At 48.1% G+C, this 18,246-nt stretch overlaps 2 long non-coding RNA genes across 2 annotated transcripts in view; one reads left to right on the top strand and one right to left on the bottom strand.

Moving 5' to 3' along the window:
- Positions 1-18,246, bottom strand: part of LOC128894488 (uncharacterized) — a 50,125-nt gene that overhangs the window by 8,060 nt on the left and 23,819 nt on the right. Inside the window, exon 4 of the long non-coding RNA XR_008461573.1 lies at positions 14,843-16,243. This is a non-coding gene — a long non-coding RNA (uncharacterized LOC128894488). The remainder of the gene's footprint in view (positions 1-14,842; positions 16,244-18,246) is intronic.
- LOC128894487 (uncharacterized) lies at positions 16,309-18,166 on the top strand. The gene is made up of 2 exons (XR_008461572.1): positions 16,309-17,363; positions 17,718-18,166. It is a non-coding gene; the product is annotated as an uncharacterized LOC128894487 (long non-coding RNA).

Raw genomic sequence — 18,246 nt, 5'->3', positions numbered from 1 at the left:
CTCGAGTTTTTCCCGAACTTTCCGACAGCACTATGGCGCGTTTAGCCATAGACTACAGACTCTATACGCATGTCTAACAGTGTCACGAATTCGCAAGAGCAACGTAATATGGCGGACATGGCTTCACTCCGGGTTCTGTTATATCCGGTCCCTAAATTAAATATTTCAAAATTACAATTTCCAAAATACGTTACGATAAGCATTATTTGAAATTATAAGAGTTAAAATTATCAATTAATAAAGCAAAATATATACACTACAGACTCAACGACAAAGTTCCATCGTTACTTTATCCTCCAGTGACGTCACATAGATGATTTTATCTTTGCTTCAAAGCATTTATCTGAAGTCACGTTTATAAGTATATATGGTCGAAGGTTAAAACTATCGGTGCTCCATCTTCCGTCGTTACTTTTCACTAGCGATGGTTATCGTTTAAATGTCAACTCAACTTCTAATTCACCTTCCAACTTTTAACTCTCCGTAGCTAACGTTGCATTCCGAAATATTTCAACTCTTACAATTTTTCATCGATCTTGTTACACCCTATAGGGATCGTCAACTTTTCATAGTTTCTTTCGCATTCGGCACGAATGAATTTCCTCTGAACTTTGACCGGTAAACGTAACCTACTTTGCAAGATACAGTTAAACGCGTACCGCGAAATGCCTACGATGATTTTTGTTATTTTATGTAGTACGACCTGGTAACGATCGAGATTAGGTTAGGTTAGGTTCTTCAACGTCATCCTTTGAATATTCTCGAAATATTAGCTGTACGACGTCGTTCTTTTATTCGGTCTTGTAACGAAAATGGTTGTGCACCACTGTTCCACACTAATCCATACTGGGAAAGTTTTGCAACAATATCACCAGGTTTTTTCCGAGTGGAATCACCGGCTCGATCGATCGTGCCGTGTCGCTTAAAGTAAAGTAGTTTTAAAATTCACCAAATGCGTGAAAAAATGATCGAGGAATAAAGAGGCATACGCGTTCGCAGTGTCGGACAAATTTTTCGAAAAACGTTCCTCGTTGCTTCGAAAAAAAAAAAAAAAAAACGAGGGAGATACGAAACTCCTTGGTTCCAGTCACGTTCGAGTGCCGCTACCGCGGAAGAAAAAAGTTCCGTGAAACCACTTAAATCGAGCGATTAACTTTTATTGGTTTCCCGTGACCGGCTGCGAGCTCGGTTCTGCCTCACGAACGGAATTTCACGAAACGTTGCTCGGTTAGGTTCTCGGCTCGGAGACGGGCAAAATTTTGATCTGAATAAGGATTTCTGGATTTGCTCGGGTTTGATATCGTCGTTGTACTCGCCGCACGGCCTAGGCCAGTGGTTGTCAAACCGTGCTACGAAACAAATTTATAACCTATACGCGATACTCGGTGGATGTTGATTCACGTTTACCGTTTCATTCTTCCGCTCTTTCTAATAGAATTTCTAATAGAATCTTTCTAACAGAATATAACCAGCCGTTCCTCGCGTTTACGGTTTGGCTATAGCTACGCGAAATGGTATATCTAAAAAAAGAGGCTACTATTTATTATTAATCGAACAGAGCAGCGTAGCAGTTCTGTTCTGTATCGAATCCCGGCTTTATGGCAATTACACGTTCCAAGGAAACGAAGTTTTCGTTATTCCACTGCGAAGTTGAAAGTTGTTGGGAAGGCAAAGGTCGAAACAAGGTTAAGTTGACGTTAAGTACGGTTTCGAGGGTTCGATGCGTGCAGCGCGATTCGAGTCGAATGTTTGAGCGTGAAAATGATTGGAGAAGTTGCAACGGAGGGATTCGAATGGCCATCTCTGCTACTTCTTCGTCGGCGTCGGCGTCGGGGTGGTTTGCGTTTCAGTTCGCGTTCCGAGCTTCGAAGCAGGGGGAATCCTTGACATAAATAATCAGCAGTGGAGCACCGCGGTACTGCCCTCGTAACCATGGTAACAGCATCGATCGAGGCCTACTACGAAGTCAAAGCCAGCTACCCTCCTCGCGGCACACGCTTTCTTTTCCATTCCCATCCTTTCCTTACCCTCTCGTTCTCCTTTTTTCCGAGGCTGCGTTTCGTTTCGTTTCTTCGTCTCCCTTCCGTTCCCGTTCGCAACCTTCCGTCAACTGGTTCGCTTTGGCCCGCTTTGTCGCTCTTTCCATCTGCGCGGTGCGATTCTTTTTTCTTTTTTTTTTTTTCTTTTTCCTTCATCGCGTTCCCGTCGGATGTTCCGCTGCTCTATTTTCTCGGACTTCCTCGACCTAACCTCCTTTACGTTCCGGCTAACCTTATTTCGGGACAACTGTTATGCGCGTTTACTTTTCTAGTCCATCTACGCTCGCGCGGGAACGTGTTTTTAACGAAACGAAAATGTGGGAACGTTATTCGGCGAAGTGGGCAACGAGCAATTCAAAAAATGTAGCTCGCGTGGCTCGGCGAAGTCGCGCCGGTCCAAATATAGCCTCGATTTACCGCTGGTTAGAGAAGTACCGACGGATTAAGAAATAAGTCGAACGTGCTTGGCGAGGGAAAAAATACGTCGGCCCGGTGCCCGAGCGTAAAAAAAAAAAAAAAAGAAAAAGCCGCGATATCCGTGACATCGATTTCTGGCTTCGATTCGCGTTGCTCGCGAGGAAAGCAGTCGTTTAGTTTTTGCTTTCGCTTGGAATCCCGCTGTTTCGCAACTTTTGCGCAAAGTCTCGTCGTCCGCGATTCCCGCGCTATTTTTATCTTCGCGACGATCGAGAAAGAAAAACTTTAGCGAAAATTAAACACGCGTATGGTTCCTTTATGAACGAAATTTGAATCGATCGAAGGGTAAAGAAGAAAGTGTACGAAGTCTCTGGTATAGAGAGTACCGACATCGAGCTCGGATTTTCCGTAACTCGTTAAATAAACTTCGCTTCCTTCTTCGAGCGACTTTACAGGAAACCCCTTTTAGACATAACGAGGCGCACCGGTGCACTTATGACCCTGATCGACGAAACCGTTCCCAGAAAGCCAGCAGAGGCCAGTGCTTTTATCTATTTTTATCTATCGCCGTGTTTCTCGGAATTTCTCATCCGACGCTGTACGTGGAAACGTTGCCTCGACCGCGAATATACCTTCCCGAGGTATCGTCGCGACGGTTCCTGGGACCAGGGCCTGACGAAATCCACGGTGTATCATAAGGGTCGCAATCGAATTTCCCTGTTACGCGGAAAATTTCGACGGCTCGTCGTTTATTCGTTTCCGTTAATTTATCAGTTGGTCCCCTTTGGTAAATTTCTTGGCGCCCCCGTTGGACGGAAATTGAAAGGGACTTCCCGCGATGTGTTTCCATGGCGTCGATGATATACGCACGTGGCGTCCCGATACGAGAGCTTTCCGCGATAAATTAACCCAGCTGGCTATTAATCGCCGATACGCGGACCAGATAAAACTCTCTGGGACGATAAATTACGTTGTGTTTCGAACACATCGACGGTCGTTGTTTACCGGCGCGAGGAAACTGCACCTGAGTCGGCGACCGAATCAGGGCTCGAGTGCTCGATGTGTCGTGACAACTTTTTCGAGTCGTCGAGAATGGAAGAATTCTTGAAATTTTATTGAGTAATAGTACATCGAAAGACGATCGTCTAGCCGTGTTTTCGGGATGCGAAAGACAGCGCTGCGCGTTGTTTATGGAGACTGTTCGAGCACTGTTGCCAACCAGCAAAGAACGATTGCCCTTGACGCAAGTTAAAAAAAATCCCTAAATTTGGCTTCGAAACCCTTAAATTTTTGTTTGCCCCTAAAATGTTTCGTTTATTTATTTATTTATTATAGTTTTTCACAAATAAAGATATTTTATTTAAAATTTAGGTGAATATAAATAAGTGTCGTTATGTGTATAATCATATTTAATGTAACTAAGTCCGGTATCGTTGAGTAGAAGTTTAAGATGACTCATAAGTAAGCAATAGTTTAATGTACAAATCATTGTAACGAGTTAATTATGTTCTTTCTTACTCGTTGTACTCGATTTTTATAAATCTCCATTGAGATTTAAAATAAATTAAAAAAATATATATATAATCATATTTACGTGTGTGCCATTGCCAAGAAATAGTCCTATGAAATCTCGAGGTAATTCACTATCTGGTTTACATATTTTCGTATTTCGATTAATCATATATCTCCTAAACTAGATGGTCAATGAAGTCAAAATGTCAACATCAACATCAAATATCAACAGGGGAACAACTACCCCTAAAAAATTATTCTAAACAATTTGTCCCCCGAAAATCCCCCTAAAAAATTCAAGCCCCTAAGAAAAACCCCGATTCATGCGTTCTCCCCTTAAATCTGGGGGCAAAATCCCCAAGTTGGCTATAGTGTGTTCGAGACAAGCGGTTGCCGGTAACGGTATCGTTGCGAACAACAGTGGCGTGCCGTCAACGTGGGAGAAAGATGGGGAAAAAACGATTCTAGGCGATTCGCGAATCCAGTATTCGTGCACGGAACTCGCTCGCGGCGTCTTTCAAGGTTGAACCGCCTCTTTTTTGCACTCTCTTCGTCTCTTTCGACCTCTTCTTGCCCCGGAGAAGAGATACATCCCTCTCCCGTCAGCGTTCGTTTCTCCGTCTCGGTCGCTCTTTATTCGTACGAACGTTCGTCTCTCGTTTCCTCGTTGCCCTAACCGTAACGTTCTCGTTAGTTCTCGTTCGTTCTCGTTCGGTCGCGTTCGTCCGCGTTCGTTCGCGTTCGTCGTTGCGCTGCGCAATGACGGAGCTATCCTATCGCATGACTCTGCAGCGTTACGCAACTAGCGGGAGGGTATACGTGGGCGACGTAGCTCGCGGGGCGAGGAAGGAGCCGGGAGAGCGCGCATGGTCGGTCTATAACAGTGGTACTCACCGAACCACGCTCGGTAACCTCGATTATCCTCCTACTGGAGACAATTTCCAAGGACCACGGATATCGAAATATAGAAATGGAGCGTATCGTCGCGTAGGAGGCACGGTTCGCGCATTCGACTATATCCGGTTTTACCGATTTCAGCGATTTCGAGCGGACATAGATTGGCCGACGCGCACCTCGGTACGAGTCGTTGGTCGACGGACGACCGAAACGCTAGATGGCATTGCCGTACTCGAGCGTGTAACGAATCGGGAATATTCCGCTACCGAGATCTTTCTCTAACGAATGTTTAATAACGAAAGCGAATTTCGAATGGTCGTACGGAATTCCAAAATCGGTGACGAATGAAACGACGAACGGATACGTGACGAATCGTTCCTATCGGTCCGGGTTGCGATCGCGATCGCGATATATATAAAAAAAAAATTACTTACGATCGATGAAACGTCGCGGCTGGAATCGTATCGTTACGCGGCGAATGCGACGTCGTTAACCTATGCGCGATGTTTAAAGTTCATAGATCGCTTATTCATGGATCAAAGTATCGCTTACTGAAGTTATTAGTCACGTTTTGCGAACGTTGTCTATCGTTTCGTACGAGCGACTCGTCGTGGAAAACGAAACCAAACGCCGCGACGGGAATAGTAATCGGGTGACCCTGAACGGTCAAATTTTGCTGCGCCAAGTAAGAAATGCTCGACGATTCCGAAGGTCTTCTTTTTATAGTACCGAGCGTCGGATAAAACCGCTTCGCGCGCGTATACGACGGTAGCCGGCGTCGTGGTCGCGAATATCTCTTAATTTCCATCGTACGTGTAACGCGCAGACAAAATGTTATCACCGTACGGTGGAATATCCGGGCGGAGCAGCGACTCGAAAATAGCTCGCTCGAGTTAACAGGTAATTCGAATGGTGAGTACCACTGTTCTAACGCCTACCTCCGTTTCCACGCACGCGCGAGTCGAACGTATACGCGTACACCGCGATGCACGTGGTTATGCCTCGCGCGAGTGCCTACTTGGAATCGTGGTATTAACGTACGATCGGAGATCGGTAAATGTAATCGCATGCGCTCGCGGTTACAAGGTACGCGCGCACTCGTAACAACTACGATCCAGGTACACCGCTGCGCGAATGTAACCGTGCGCACCTTTTTGTATACAGCGGATTTATATTAATTAATAATACGAACTGAAGGGTAGGGGAAACCACGGCATCTAACACGTTCACGCCGGCGTGTACCACCGGTGGCTCACACTAATATGTTCCGTAAGGACGGCGTGTACCACCGGTGGCTCACACTAATATGTTCCGTAAGGACGGCGTGTACCACCGGTGGCTCACACTACAATGTTTATCAGATGACGCGTACGACCGCGCCGCCCTGTGGTGCGCCGGTACGAATGTGTTGAAATACTTTTCTCAATTGTCTAACGATATCGTAAAAGATTGGAGCAATCGTTGCGTCGAGAAAACCTCCAAGTTGGCAATCGTGTCATCGGGCGGCGTGTACCACCTGTGGCTCACGCTCGCGCGTCTATCGGACGACGCGTACGACCGCGCCGCCCCATGGCGCGAAACACAAACGGCAGCGCCCGGAGTGAACGTGTCAAGTTTATCGAGCGACGCGTTATCGTTTACATCGTAACGTTATCGTTACGTAACCGACAAGAGTTCGCAAGCTACTCGTCCCGTACCCCACGACGATACACAACGCGCTACCGATTCGAGAAAGTAAAATTTCTAACGCTCGCCGAGAATCGTTCGTCGTGTACATATCGTTTCCAGTCAGCGTAATTTCGTCGTCCAGCGCAGTATTTGTCAGAGTTAACGACGACGCCCGTTCCGTCCATTTCGTGATTCATCGTGGACACGTACCGCCACGTGTGCGTGCACGGCACACGTCTCGAGAATTATTCACCTGCGCGCGCGGCTAAGGACAGCTCGAGCATTTAACGGTGTTAAAAAAACGAAACCTCGTTAAGTCAATCTCGTTTCTTACGTAAGAAGCCGAGTATCGCGCGCGTGCACGCCTATGCGCGTGCGACACTGGCGTGTCGCGTCCGAACGTGAATTTCGTTCTAGCGTTAAAAAAAAAAAAAAAAAAAAAAAAAAAGAGAGAGTCGAATCGAAGACGGAATTCGGAAATATCGCGAAACGAAACGCTCGCGATTCTCGAAATGCGAAAGCGTCGCTCGAATATTATCGCGAAGTCGATCGTGCGAACGGTTATCGCGGAAGACGAGTTAACTGGACTGATTAGCGGTTCGTGACTATCGCGCGCTCGTCTCCCGTTACGGTCGCGGGGGCTGTTCGTACCAGGATGGAACGATAAGAGAACGATAACAAAACGACCGAGAGACTTTTTCTTCTTCTCCTTCCTCGATTTTTATTTATAGAAAATAACGATGCCGCTGCTCTTACTGTTTATTTCGCTTCTCGATTCTCGGATTCGCGAATTCGAGCGATGCGGGTTAGGAGTGGAACGTCGACGTTAAACGGAGAATATTTCTCCCGAGCGTAACGGCCGCGTTATTTAGGAGCGAACTCGGATCTGAAGTTTTTAAAGAAATAAGCATTTTCAGCGGAATTGCCGCGGTAATGGGGAGCACCGGAGCTAACGAAGCCGCGCGCATTTAATACCGGGTAGGAAGATCGCGGACGGAAGACGGAAAACCGAAAAGTGGAATAATTACTGGGAGTAGGCAGCGAGAGTAATTCGTTCTCATCGGCGCTCGTTAAAAGAGACGCTCGAAGGCCGCTGTTGCCCTCTAAAATTAACGATGATCCGCCTCCGCCGTCGACGCTACCGCCGCGGAACCGCCAGGGTGAAAGTCCGCTTCCTCCCGAAGGGTTCGCGAATCGTGCTTCCGTGTACCGTTCCATTTTTTTCGTCTAAAGGTCGATTCAGACTGTACGACACGTTCCGGCAACGACACGGCCCGTCATCGACACGACAAATCATTCAAACACGCTTTTCGATGTATCTATCTTAGAAGAAACGCGCCTCAAGAATTTATGCTGAACACTATGAATCATTTTCGTAAGGCCACTTTGTAACGGATTCCAGATCCGAGATGCGCATTCAAGATGCGGTAAAACTAACGAAGAGTAAAGAATTTCGAAGGTCTGAGGTTGTTTGAAATCTGCGGATTGTCGTAAGAATCTAATTATGAATCTAATATCAGAATTGCAATATTCCAAATGGAAGATCCAATATGGCCGACATGCGTATCCGACCTGAACGTTCCGTCAACGGGTATAGCGTGAATAGTTCCATTGAAACGCGTTGTTTGAATGTTTCGTCGTGTCGGCGCCGGTACGCGTCGTTTGCCGGAACGTGACGGTCCGTGTCGTATACTCTGAATCGATCTTAACACGTTGATCGCCACGTCACCCATGCGTGGGTGACAGTGCTTTTCACTGAAAAACGAAAACTATTAATTCTGAAAGTTAAGCGTCGTAGAAAATGAATTCAAACGAAATACTTGAATTTCGACGAAGTTACAGAACTAAATACCAAACTAAATGTTTCATTACGCAGCTTCCAATAGTTTGTAAACAAAGTTTGAACACGGTAGAAATTTTCAAGAGTTTTAGTCTGCCAGTGAACGTGTTAACGCTCGTCGTCTGGAAATCCAGTTGAAATATTCGTCCGACGCTGCAGGGATCTCGGCGGTTTCGTGTCTGGCCCGGTACGACCAACCTGCCACGATCCAACCATACCTGCCGCGATCTTTCAAGAGTACGAGCAAGTAGAATGAGGACGGATTGCAACGTCTGACTCGGCACGCCACCGCGGAAAGTCTCCTTTTACCGCGTACAATCGCGCGACCGTCGAGAAAAAGCGCGTCGATAAGTTTCTCGCCCCGAGAGACAATATCCCACTCGATAACAAAAATTCCACTAGCCGGTAAGCAACGAAGCGTGTTAGAGATAAATCAACAACGAATGAAAAAGCGTCTTTTGCAACGTACCGGATGAAACTTCACCCGTACCTATAGAACGACCTGTAATTATGTAAGAGGAAAAGAGGTTGTTTACGCCACGATTCGGAAACGCCGTGCGAAGAGGGTACGTATTAAAATTTCCTTGCACCTCGACGTCGAAGAGGCACGACGAATACGCGTTTGCGCTACCATTCCTTGAGAGATTAGCACGGTGTGCTCCCTCGGAACGCGTCCGTCGCTTCGAGGAACAACCGACCATTTTCCCTACACGGCGGAACCTAATTACCACCCGCGCGTTCATTGTGCTCCTCGGAGACGTCCGTCGGAGGTTCGCGTAATCACGGTTCGTCAAAATTTCAGGGTGAAACGTTTTCTCCTTCGTACGTTTTCTATGGGTCTCCTTTCGCCCTTCCTCGATCGTCAGATACGAGCGGATCCATCGCGATACGTGCTCCGAACGAACGAGAATCACTTATCCTTAATTTTGCAAATCGTCGCGACTCGGAAATCCCCTCGGTAAAATTCACTCGGTCGCGTTTAACGAAGTTCGAATCCTTTGTTCGCGACAAAGATCGACCTCTTTAGTTATCGACGCGTACTTCTGCCACGGACTGTACCTTCCGCGGCGCTGTCGTGTCATTTCACGCGTCCTGGGACGCGTTAACGACTAAAATTGAAAAACAGAAACGCGCGAGAGAGAAATTTTCTCGTGGCGCGGATCGTCTCTGTCGTCGCGTTCGCCTACGAGCTCTCTCACGAGAATCGTTTCGATTAATCTCGCTTCGAGTTCGCACGAGCGTACCGCGGTTCTCTCGTAGACGAGACGTTTAGGCGAGATCCGGTGTCCTGTTTGCGTTTCGCAGAGGCGCGTTTTCGCGTTGCGAGAAGGACCAGGGCGATAAAGTTCCGTGGCCGATCGGTAAAACGTCCGCGGCGGGGAGCGTTGACAGACGCGGCGATTAAGTTTGCGCGGAACGACGCGGCGCTACGCGCGACGGCACGAGCCGCTCGACCCAGTTCGTAAAATAACGCCAGGCGGTAGGCGTGCTCGCCGAAATGTGGGACAACCGTATTCGTGCGCAGGAAGCGACGCAATTATGGATACGCGAGGTTTTGGCCAAGCACCAAGCCAGCGCGCGCAACTCATTCTCGGTTCCGAATAAATACTGCTGTTCGCCGTTTCGACTCCAACGACGGTCGAAGAAGACAATCGCCGATGTTTCCGATGGTCGACTATAATCGACGAACAGATTTTCTTTGCCAATCGATACTTTTACGAATAGCCAAGTGTGTCGGAAGAGTAGAGACTTTGTTTAAAAAAAGGGTCGAACGTCAAGGGTGTTCTTGTGCGTTTCGAGTCAGAAATTCTGACACGGTTCTTCGGAACTGTATCGACTTTCGTCTAGACGTGTAGAATATAGATATTTACGAGCTACACAACGCGTCATTATTCATACACCCTGTACCGCATCCTGGCCTTAATAAATCTGATCTTACGGTTGGTACCAAATTTACCGTTTAAAAGTTCGAAGAAGGCCTCTATAGTTACGAAAGATTCGGGTACGTCGCAACGACGTCGAATTTATCGCGAATAAATATTGGAGGGCGTAGAGAGGTTTTCGACAGTTTGACGAAAGAAAAAAAGAAGTTAAAGAACCGAGTAATTCACGAGCGAGCACTCGAGAAACGCGACCCTAATATTCAACCCCGCTGAACGGTGAAGTTGATCCAGTAAATTTGCGCGTCCGTTTCGTAGATGCGGCTGGCCCAGTTTGCACCGGCTACGAGATGGACGGGGGCAGCGTAGGGGGTTGGGGAAAGGGCGTGATATCTGTGTCACCGCACAAGCGCCATGGCTGCCAACGAACGCGACTCGCGGCACCGTTCTTGGCCCGCTCGCGATCCGCGGGGATCCACGTACCACGGAAATCTCGTCTATCGATCCCGAAACTCCCGTCCTCGGTTTAGCCCTATTTCGCTCGTTGGTTCCCGACTGGTCGGTCCGTTGTTCTTCCGTGCTCGCGAATCTTCCTTTCCTTTTTCCCATTGCTTACCCGTTACGGTAAAGTCTCCTTTAAACGCACAAGCACGGGACTGAACTTGTGCGTCCATCGTAGAGTTCGTATATTTTCTGATGTCTGATGTTCGGATTATATTAGGTAGACCGGAAAGTAACGTCGTTTCTTTTACATTAAATTCAAACTTTTCAATAAATTTCTATCTTTAACTCGTTATATAATCGCCCTTATCGTCGGCAGCCTTTCGTCAAGTAGCGTGCGAATTTTCAATGTCAGAAAAATCAACGAGCTGATAAATGATAAACAAGTACTTAAGATGGCGAAAACGACATTACTTTCCAGTCCATCTAATATCAGGTTGTCTCGAAAGTTTCTCGTTTAGATAAACAGACAACCTAATCGTTTAGGTGTTAATGTCGTAACAGTAATGGAGCAAAATAAATCGTATGCAATTCAATAACGTGACATTAGACATAACATATCGCGTACGTATTACCTATTAATGAAATGGAAGAAACTTTCGGGACAACCTAATATTATTATATCCGCGGATACACTGCGCGTACGGGTTACGAGTGAATGCAGTAAAGTCGGGACCGTGTTGGTATATTTTCTGTTTGCCGACGAGCTTCGAACGTAAAGAAGGACAGCGAATAAAGAAGAGGACGGAACGAAAACACCGGGGTACGTCGGTGAGACAATAAAAGTTTTAACGTTGCAGTAGCATTGTTTCACCGATCCCGGATCATGTTACACTGCTCGGCGATCGAAGTCCTGCGACCCCTCAAGGGGTATGCCGAGCATACTATGCCCTCCCAGAGGTGGGGATGGTTTCACTACATTCGAGGAGACTTTACCGTATTCTTTTTCCCGTTTCGCCCACTGTTCTAACCGAAGGATACGAAAGATCACGGTGTCCACCTTCCGCGATGGCGTTCGACGAGCGGTTCCTGCTGGAGGCGAAATTTGGCTCGGGATCCGTTCTCGATGGATCCCTCGAAATCCCTTTCCTCTCTCTCTCTCTCTCTCTGGCTCTTTCCGATCGCTCCCTCGACCCTGCCGCGATAACTTGCTCTCTAATGGTGCGCTTACGTAAGAAAGACGTATATACCTACCTACCTACCTACCTACCTATCTACCTACCTACCTACCAACCCACCTCCTGGCTATTCAAGGGATCAAGGCAAACCGGTAGGTAGGCAGGCGGGCAGGCAGGCAGACCGAGGTGGCAACCGGAGAGCAGGCAAACTAGGATGCAGGTAGGTAAGTGGGTAGGATGGGCACATGTCGCGCGCATGCCCTCGGATAAACCTGCCAAACGGATAGACCGTGCAACAACGGAAACCTCCGCTCCACCTCCGCGCTCGCTTCTTCTCTCGCTTCTTCTCCCTACCATCGTCTCTCTCTTTCCGCCCCTCCTCGTTCGAGCAGTTCTGACCAGAATTCGTTCGAGAGGATCGCTGAAAAATAGAACGAATAGCGCGTTAAGCCACGTTCGACCGACCGAGACGATCGAAGTCCTCGCGTCCTCGAATTTTCGCGTGCCTCGGGGCACTCGCGCGATACGCGAGGCACTCGTCGTGGCTTCGATCGCCTCGGTTCTCTCTCGTCGTCGGACAAAGATTATGGAAGTCTCTATCGTACCCGTAGATTTCAAGAGGCGGCGAGTTTAGGTACCAGCCTCGACTTTATTTCGTTTCATTCCGACGCTCACGGCGATCCGGCGCATCCTCCTCTCCCTCTGCCCTCCGCGGTTCAGTTTGAAAAAGCCTGTCCAGCTCGCGCGACGTAATCGCGCTGTTATGGCGCGCGTTACGTAACCGGACTCGGCTTCGAGGATAACGAGCGATCGCGGAGAGCGAGAGCTGGAGAAGTAATTGACGGACAGGTGAAGACAAGGCTCGCGGAGGTGTCGAGAAGATCTCTCGATAGCGGTAATCGAGTTGGAGTTTTTCTTCCTTCGCGATGCCAAAGTATTTCCACGAACGTTGAATAATCGAACGTTTCCATGTGGTCCCAAATGTAGGTTCTAGATGCCCGGTAATAGTTTAGTATACGACCTTTCCATCTGAAAATGGATGGTTCGAGAGCTGTCAGGCTGTTCGGTTGAAACGTGTCGGTGCATAGTCATGCATAAACCACGCGTGACGTACGTCTAATGGTACATCTTTCAATAATTCATACGATCGACGTAAAATCGACGTGTTGATCTCCCATAAAAAAAAAAAAAAAAAAAAGAAGCAAGAATTACCGAACGTCGTGTACAAACTAGACTAATTCGGTGTTGGATGAAAAATAGTTGAACGTATCGATTCGCGCTTTTAGATGCTCCTAGGCGTTGTAAATCGATGCCAACCGAGGCTTCCGGGTGTTCGCTGCGTTCCTCGAGTAAGATGTGCGCGCGAAAGCGTCGAGTTTACGGTGTCGAGAGGTCGGACGGTAATTAGGCCAGTGAAACGGGTCGATCGATTCCGCCCCGAAAAAGCTTCTGCTCCAAAAACCTATTTAATCCCCCGACACACAAAGGAGCCTCTCGCTGTAGTCGCGATGAATCACTCTCTTTGTATTCTCTTTGTATTCTTCTCGACTATTTGTCGCGCGCGTTTGAATTCCATAGCCGTTCGTCGTATGCAACTTACTCGTCCCTTGGTCGTTGCACTTCCGTCAATGATTGTTCCCGTATCTCTAATGCGATCTTGCATAAACGAACGTAAATGGGTCGGAATGTTCTTTCCGAGAAAAATACTGCCCCTGGGACGAGCGAACGTTTTAGGCGACATCGTCGCCGAGGCTTTGTTATCGCTCAACGATAAAAGTAACGATGATTGCGCGATACCGCGAATTGCGGGTAGTAAACGACAGCGAGTACGGTTCGTGGCTTCGTAACGGATGATCGCGCTGGACGTTAGAGAACTGGTTAGAGAACTGGTTAGAGAACTGGTTAGAGAACTGGTTAGAGAATTGGTTAGAGGACTGGCGACTGTAGGATTGGCTCGATAGAAAATGATGAGCAATATTTCGGCTATGCTTGAAAACTTTAGTCCAATGTTCGTTCTGCGTAAGCGTTTCGACTTGAACGCGGTACACCGTGCCGCGTTGCTTTATCGCGTTTTGTCATTTTGTCGTTTATCATTTATGATCCGAGGCCTGTTAACGTTGACTTGGAGGCTAGGTTGCATACACGCGAGTAGGATAAACAGGCTTATCGCGTGCGTTTGTAAACGGCGGATGCGGTGGGGCGACGGAAAGCGAAAGATCTTCTTCCCGATCGGTCGGCGATGAGCGGAGCTGGTGGCCCTGACGTGGTTGCGCAATTTCCGGGAAGAAGCGATCAGCTCTCTGAGCGGGTCCGATCCTTCCTAAAGGAGTATCGGCGTTCGTCCTTGAAGCGCCCTTGGCGCTGGGTGTGGAAAGCTCGCGTTTGGCGAGGGCAGGGCGTGGTCTAACACGCACCCGGTGACCTGCTGGCCAGCAAAGCGGCGGCCATCTTTGAGCGGATTGGATGCCTCGGGCGTGCTGCGAGGGTGAAAGTTGGGGGTGGGTTTTCGGCGAGGGCAGAGACGTGCAACTACGCGCCGTTGAGTCCTCTCGGATGGCTCCGCTGTCAAAGGAGACGCCCCTCACCCACGCCTCGGAAATCTTTTCTTTTCTTCGTTTGCTCGCACGCTACTCCGCCGACTCTTCACTTTCGTTTTCCTTCCCTTTCCTCGACGCCTTCGACGCCCTTTGCTCTCGTCGCCGACGCTTCGCGAACGTCCGACTCTCTCGGAAAATTCCCTCGATCTCGCATCGATCACCCACGGATTCTATCGCTTTCGTTTCTCGCACTTCTCGACGTTTTCGAGCGTATCCACGAACGCGTGCACGTTGGCTCGATGAGGAGTGAATTTATCGAGAAACTATGAAATTTGCGATATCAGATTTTCTCGGTTTGTTTTTCTCGGACTCCTGTCCGGGAAATATTACTCTGGAACAGCTACTTAATCATCAAGCCACGCGCCGGGGTTACCTTTTCGATGTAACGTCGAAACCTGTGGCATTCACGCTGGTTGCGAAGGCGCGATCCTTGTCCCATGCCTCGACTAAACGACGAAAGAAAGAAGACGGGTCATCGGGAATCTCGCATACGTGTGGGATTAGAAACGTTGGGAGGGTCGAAAGTTTTACAAGATATGGGGGGCCTCGGTCGATTTTCGTGAAACTTTATGAAGTGGCAGTAGGAATAGCGCAGTCGAAGCCCCGTCGCTTTTTGTTCTCTTTCGCTTCTTCAAGGCCTGGTTGCCCGGTCTGCCCCACCGCTGGATTCTCGTTCTTATATCACATCACGGTTTCATTCTCCCTCCCCATCATCCCTCCACGCCCCGCGATTTTTCTACGCCCAGGTCTCGGATCCGTTCTCTCTTCGCCATTATTCGGTTCTCCGTCGCTCCCGTTTGTTCTTCAGCCTCCCCCGATCTGTCTCTAGCGATCGCCATTAGATTCCCTTACTTTTCCCGATTCCCGGACTTTCTCCTTCCCGCGAGCTTTTTCGATGATATCGTTCCGAAAAGGATCAGAAAATCTCAGCTACAGAGGATTAACCCTTTGCGCTCGAGGCCTTCTTTTCTGGTATCTATCAGCAACTCGAGATGTGTAATGAGGTCACCTTTACCTCGCCGACAATCATTTTATCGACACTTGAAGCTCCAAAAAGAAATGAAACCTAAAGAAACATTAGGTATCGTAGATTCGTTGCGTGAAACCTAATGGCGACTGAGAGTCACCTCTCGACTGCAAAGGGTTAGAAATTTCTAGACTCGTGGTACCAACGATTTCATCGCTGTTAGATTTGCTGCGTGAAACCTAATGGCGACTGAGAGTCACCTCTCGACTGCAAAGGGTTAGAAATTTTTAGACTCGTGATAACAACGATTTCTTCGCTGATAGATTTGCTGCGTGAAACCTAATGGCGACTGAGAGTCACCTCTCGACTGCAAAGGGTTAGAAATTTCTAGACTCGTGGTACCAACGATTTCTTCGCTGATAGATTTGCTGCGCGAAACCTAATGGCGACTGAGAGTCACCTGTCGACCGCAAAGGGTTAGAAATTTCTAGACTCGTGGTAACAACGATTTCATTTCATTCACTCGTAACTCGTTCGCGTCGACTCGAAGCGTTTCGAACCCATCGCTCTAGCCGTGTGTCTCTTCCTCTTCGCGCTCGACTCCTCTCCTCTCCGCTCCCCGAACCGGCGCTCGCAACCCTCCCACCCCGCGCCGTACCCTCGCGATGATCCACGATCTTTACGGATACCCCTCACGCCCCGCCGCCGAGCCGTTTCGCAATGATGTCATCCGCAACATTGGCGCAGACACGGACAAATTTTCGAGTCGCGTTCGCGGCAACTCGAATTCCGTGTAGACGTAAATACCTGAAACTTCGGAAACGAAGAGAACTCACATTCGAGGATGACGTTTGCATTAATCGTGAAAAAAGTAATACTTTCGTGGGTGTTTTTCTGGTCAGGCTATCAAGTACGAGAATTATTCGCGACTACCGAGATACGATACGGAACGCGCGCATACGTGTTCGCGTGATAACGTACAATGCAAATGGCACGACACGGACGCCATGGTCGTTCTGCGCTAGAGATGGGCATCGAAGAGTGCTGCGGGACACGCGCTTGGGAAACTACGGTGAAATTTCATTTTATTCTGTTCTGTAGACGTAGCGAGGATAATATTTATCGCAATTTTTCGTCGACGTGTTTATCGTAGCTCTCGTTTTGCGTCGGAACAACATCGAAGTCGATACGCAGAGACACGTTAAATCTTACCGCAAATAGATGAACGTACGTGTAACGAAGTTTAAAGTAAAAGGTTTGTACGACTCGGGAATGTATTTTTTTTTTTTTTTTGTTCTCAATTCTGAAGGAATATTTGATTATCTCGGACGAGAGAGATCGGAAGCGACTCTTCTCGGACTCAGGTACCAACACAGGACGCGACGAGCCATGGCGAGCAGATTCGAGGCCAACGAGTAAAATTAGACAGCGCGTGGATGGAATTCGAGCCAATCGAGCAACCCCAAATGGAAATGGAAACGCTTCGATTACTGTACAGACAAAAGATGGCCGCAATGCGACGCCTTCTATAAAATGGCGGTTGTTGACCACCCGCCGCCAAGCAGGCGTGTTTTCACGGATTTTACCCAAGGCTCGGAACAATCCGCTGCTCCCTTTACGGTCCTTCGGTCTCGAACGACCGAGTCCTACCGACGGACCGAGATTTTTAGACCAAGTTCGCACGACTCCCCGAAAGTATCTAAACTCACGTAAATTCTTCCGAAGTTGTCGTTGTCGCACGTTTACAACTAAACGTGTACCTTTTAACGAAAAGACGAAAAAAGGATCCTGTTACCGAATAATTCGCAGATCGTATCAACGACGACGGACAGCGAAGACGAGGCCCATAGTATCGAAAGAAGAAACAAATCTGGGAATATTACGAGACCGGTGCAAAGTATCGAAACTACAATCTCGATAGCGGTGCGTACGTACAAAGTGGCACAAGGCAAGCCAGTCCCACTTCCCTTTCCTCCTTGCGCGTGTACGTGTGCACACAGTATATCTTATTCCATCATCGTGTCTCCTACTTCACCATTCTTCCAAAGGAGTGGTAACTTTCCAAACTTCTCTGTTCTATGTCTCCTTTACCGTTCGACTCTCCTCTAATCCGACATACGTACGCGTGCGTATCCCAAAACATGGTTCGGACAGAAATATTAATCTCCTCTTTAACGATGCTCGACTAACGGAACGTGTGTTCGACGTAAACGTGTAATTCGAAAATCTCGAGCGGGACGGCTTGTTTTTTTTCTATCGTTTGCTTGTTTTCAGACAGTAGTAATTTACCAGAACGCAAGACAAACGTCTCGATCCTTCTCCGACGTCGTGTCTCCCGGTTCGCGCCGGTTGTACAAGTCACGTACAAGGAACGTGCACGTTTTATTTACGAAAAACGACGGGATTCTCGATGCCTCCGTTCGTCGTTTCTAAAACTCATCGACGCCGACGCGTGTTCATTGAACGTACCTTTACAGGGTTTTGCGTTTAGAACACCCGTCGGACGATCGTTTCGCAACCCGTTTCGACGTTGCGATATTTACATGCAAGCGTGAGCTCGAAATTCAGAATAATCAAACAGATTCGACATACGTCGCGAACGTGTCGATTTTGCGACGGCCGGTCTGGGTGTAATTGCTGAAGCGGTAAAAAGAAAAAAAAGAAAAGAAAAAGGCTCCTGGGCACTTGTTACATGGAAAACGACAACGGACTGCTTTATTAAGAGAGAGAGAGAGAGAAGAAAAAAAAAATCTAGGCACGTAATCGCGGCAACGATTCGCTACACGGTACGAGGCCGACGGTATTTGCCA

This window comes from Hylaeus anthracinus, unplaced genomic scaffold (assembly GCF_026225885.1).
Source record: "Hylaeus anthracinus isolate JK02 unplaced genomic scaffold, UHH_iyHylAnth1.0_haploid 4, whole genome shotgun sequence".
NCBI classification, from domain to species: domain Eukaryota; kingdom Metazoa; phylum Arthropoda; class Insecta; order Hymenoptera; family Colletidae; genus Hylaeus; species Hylaeus anthracinus.
This window is presented reverse-complemented; position numbering and strand designations above follow the sequence as displayed.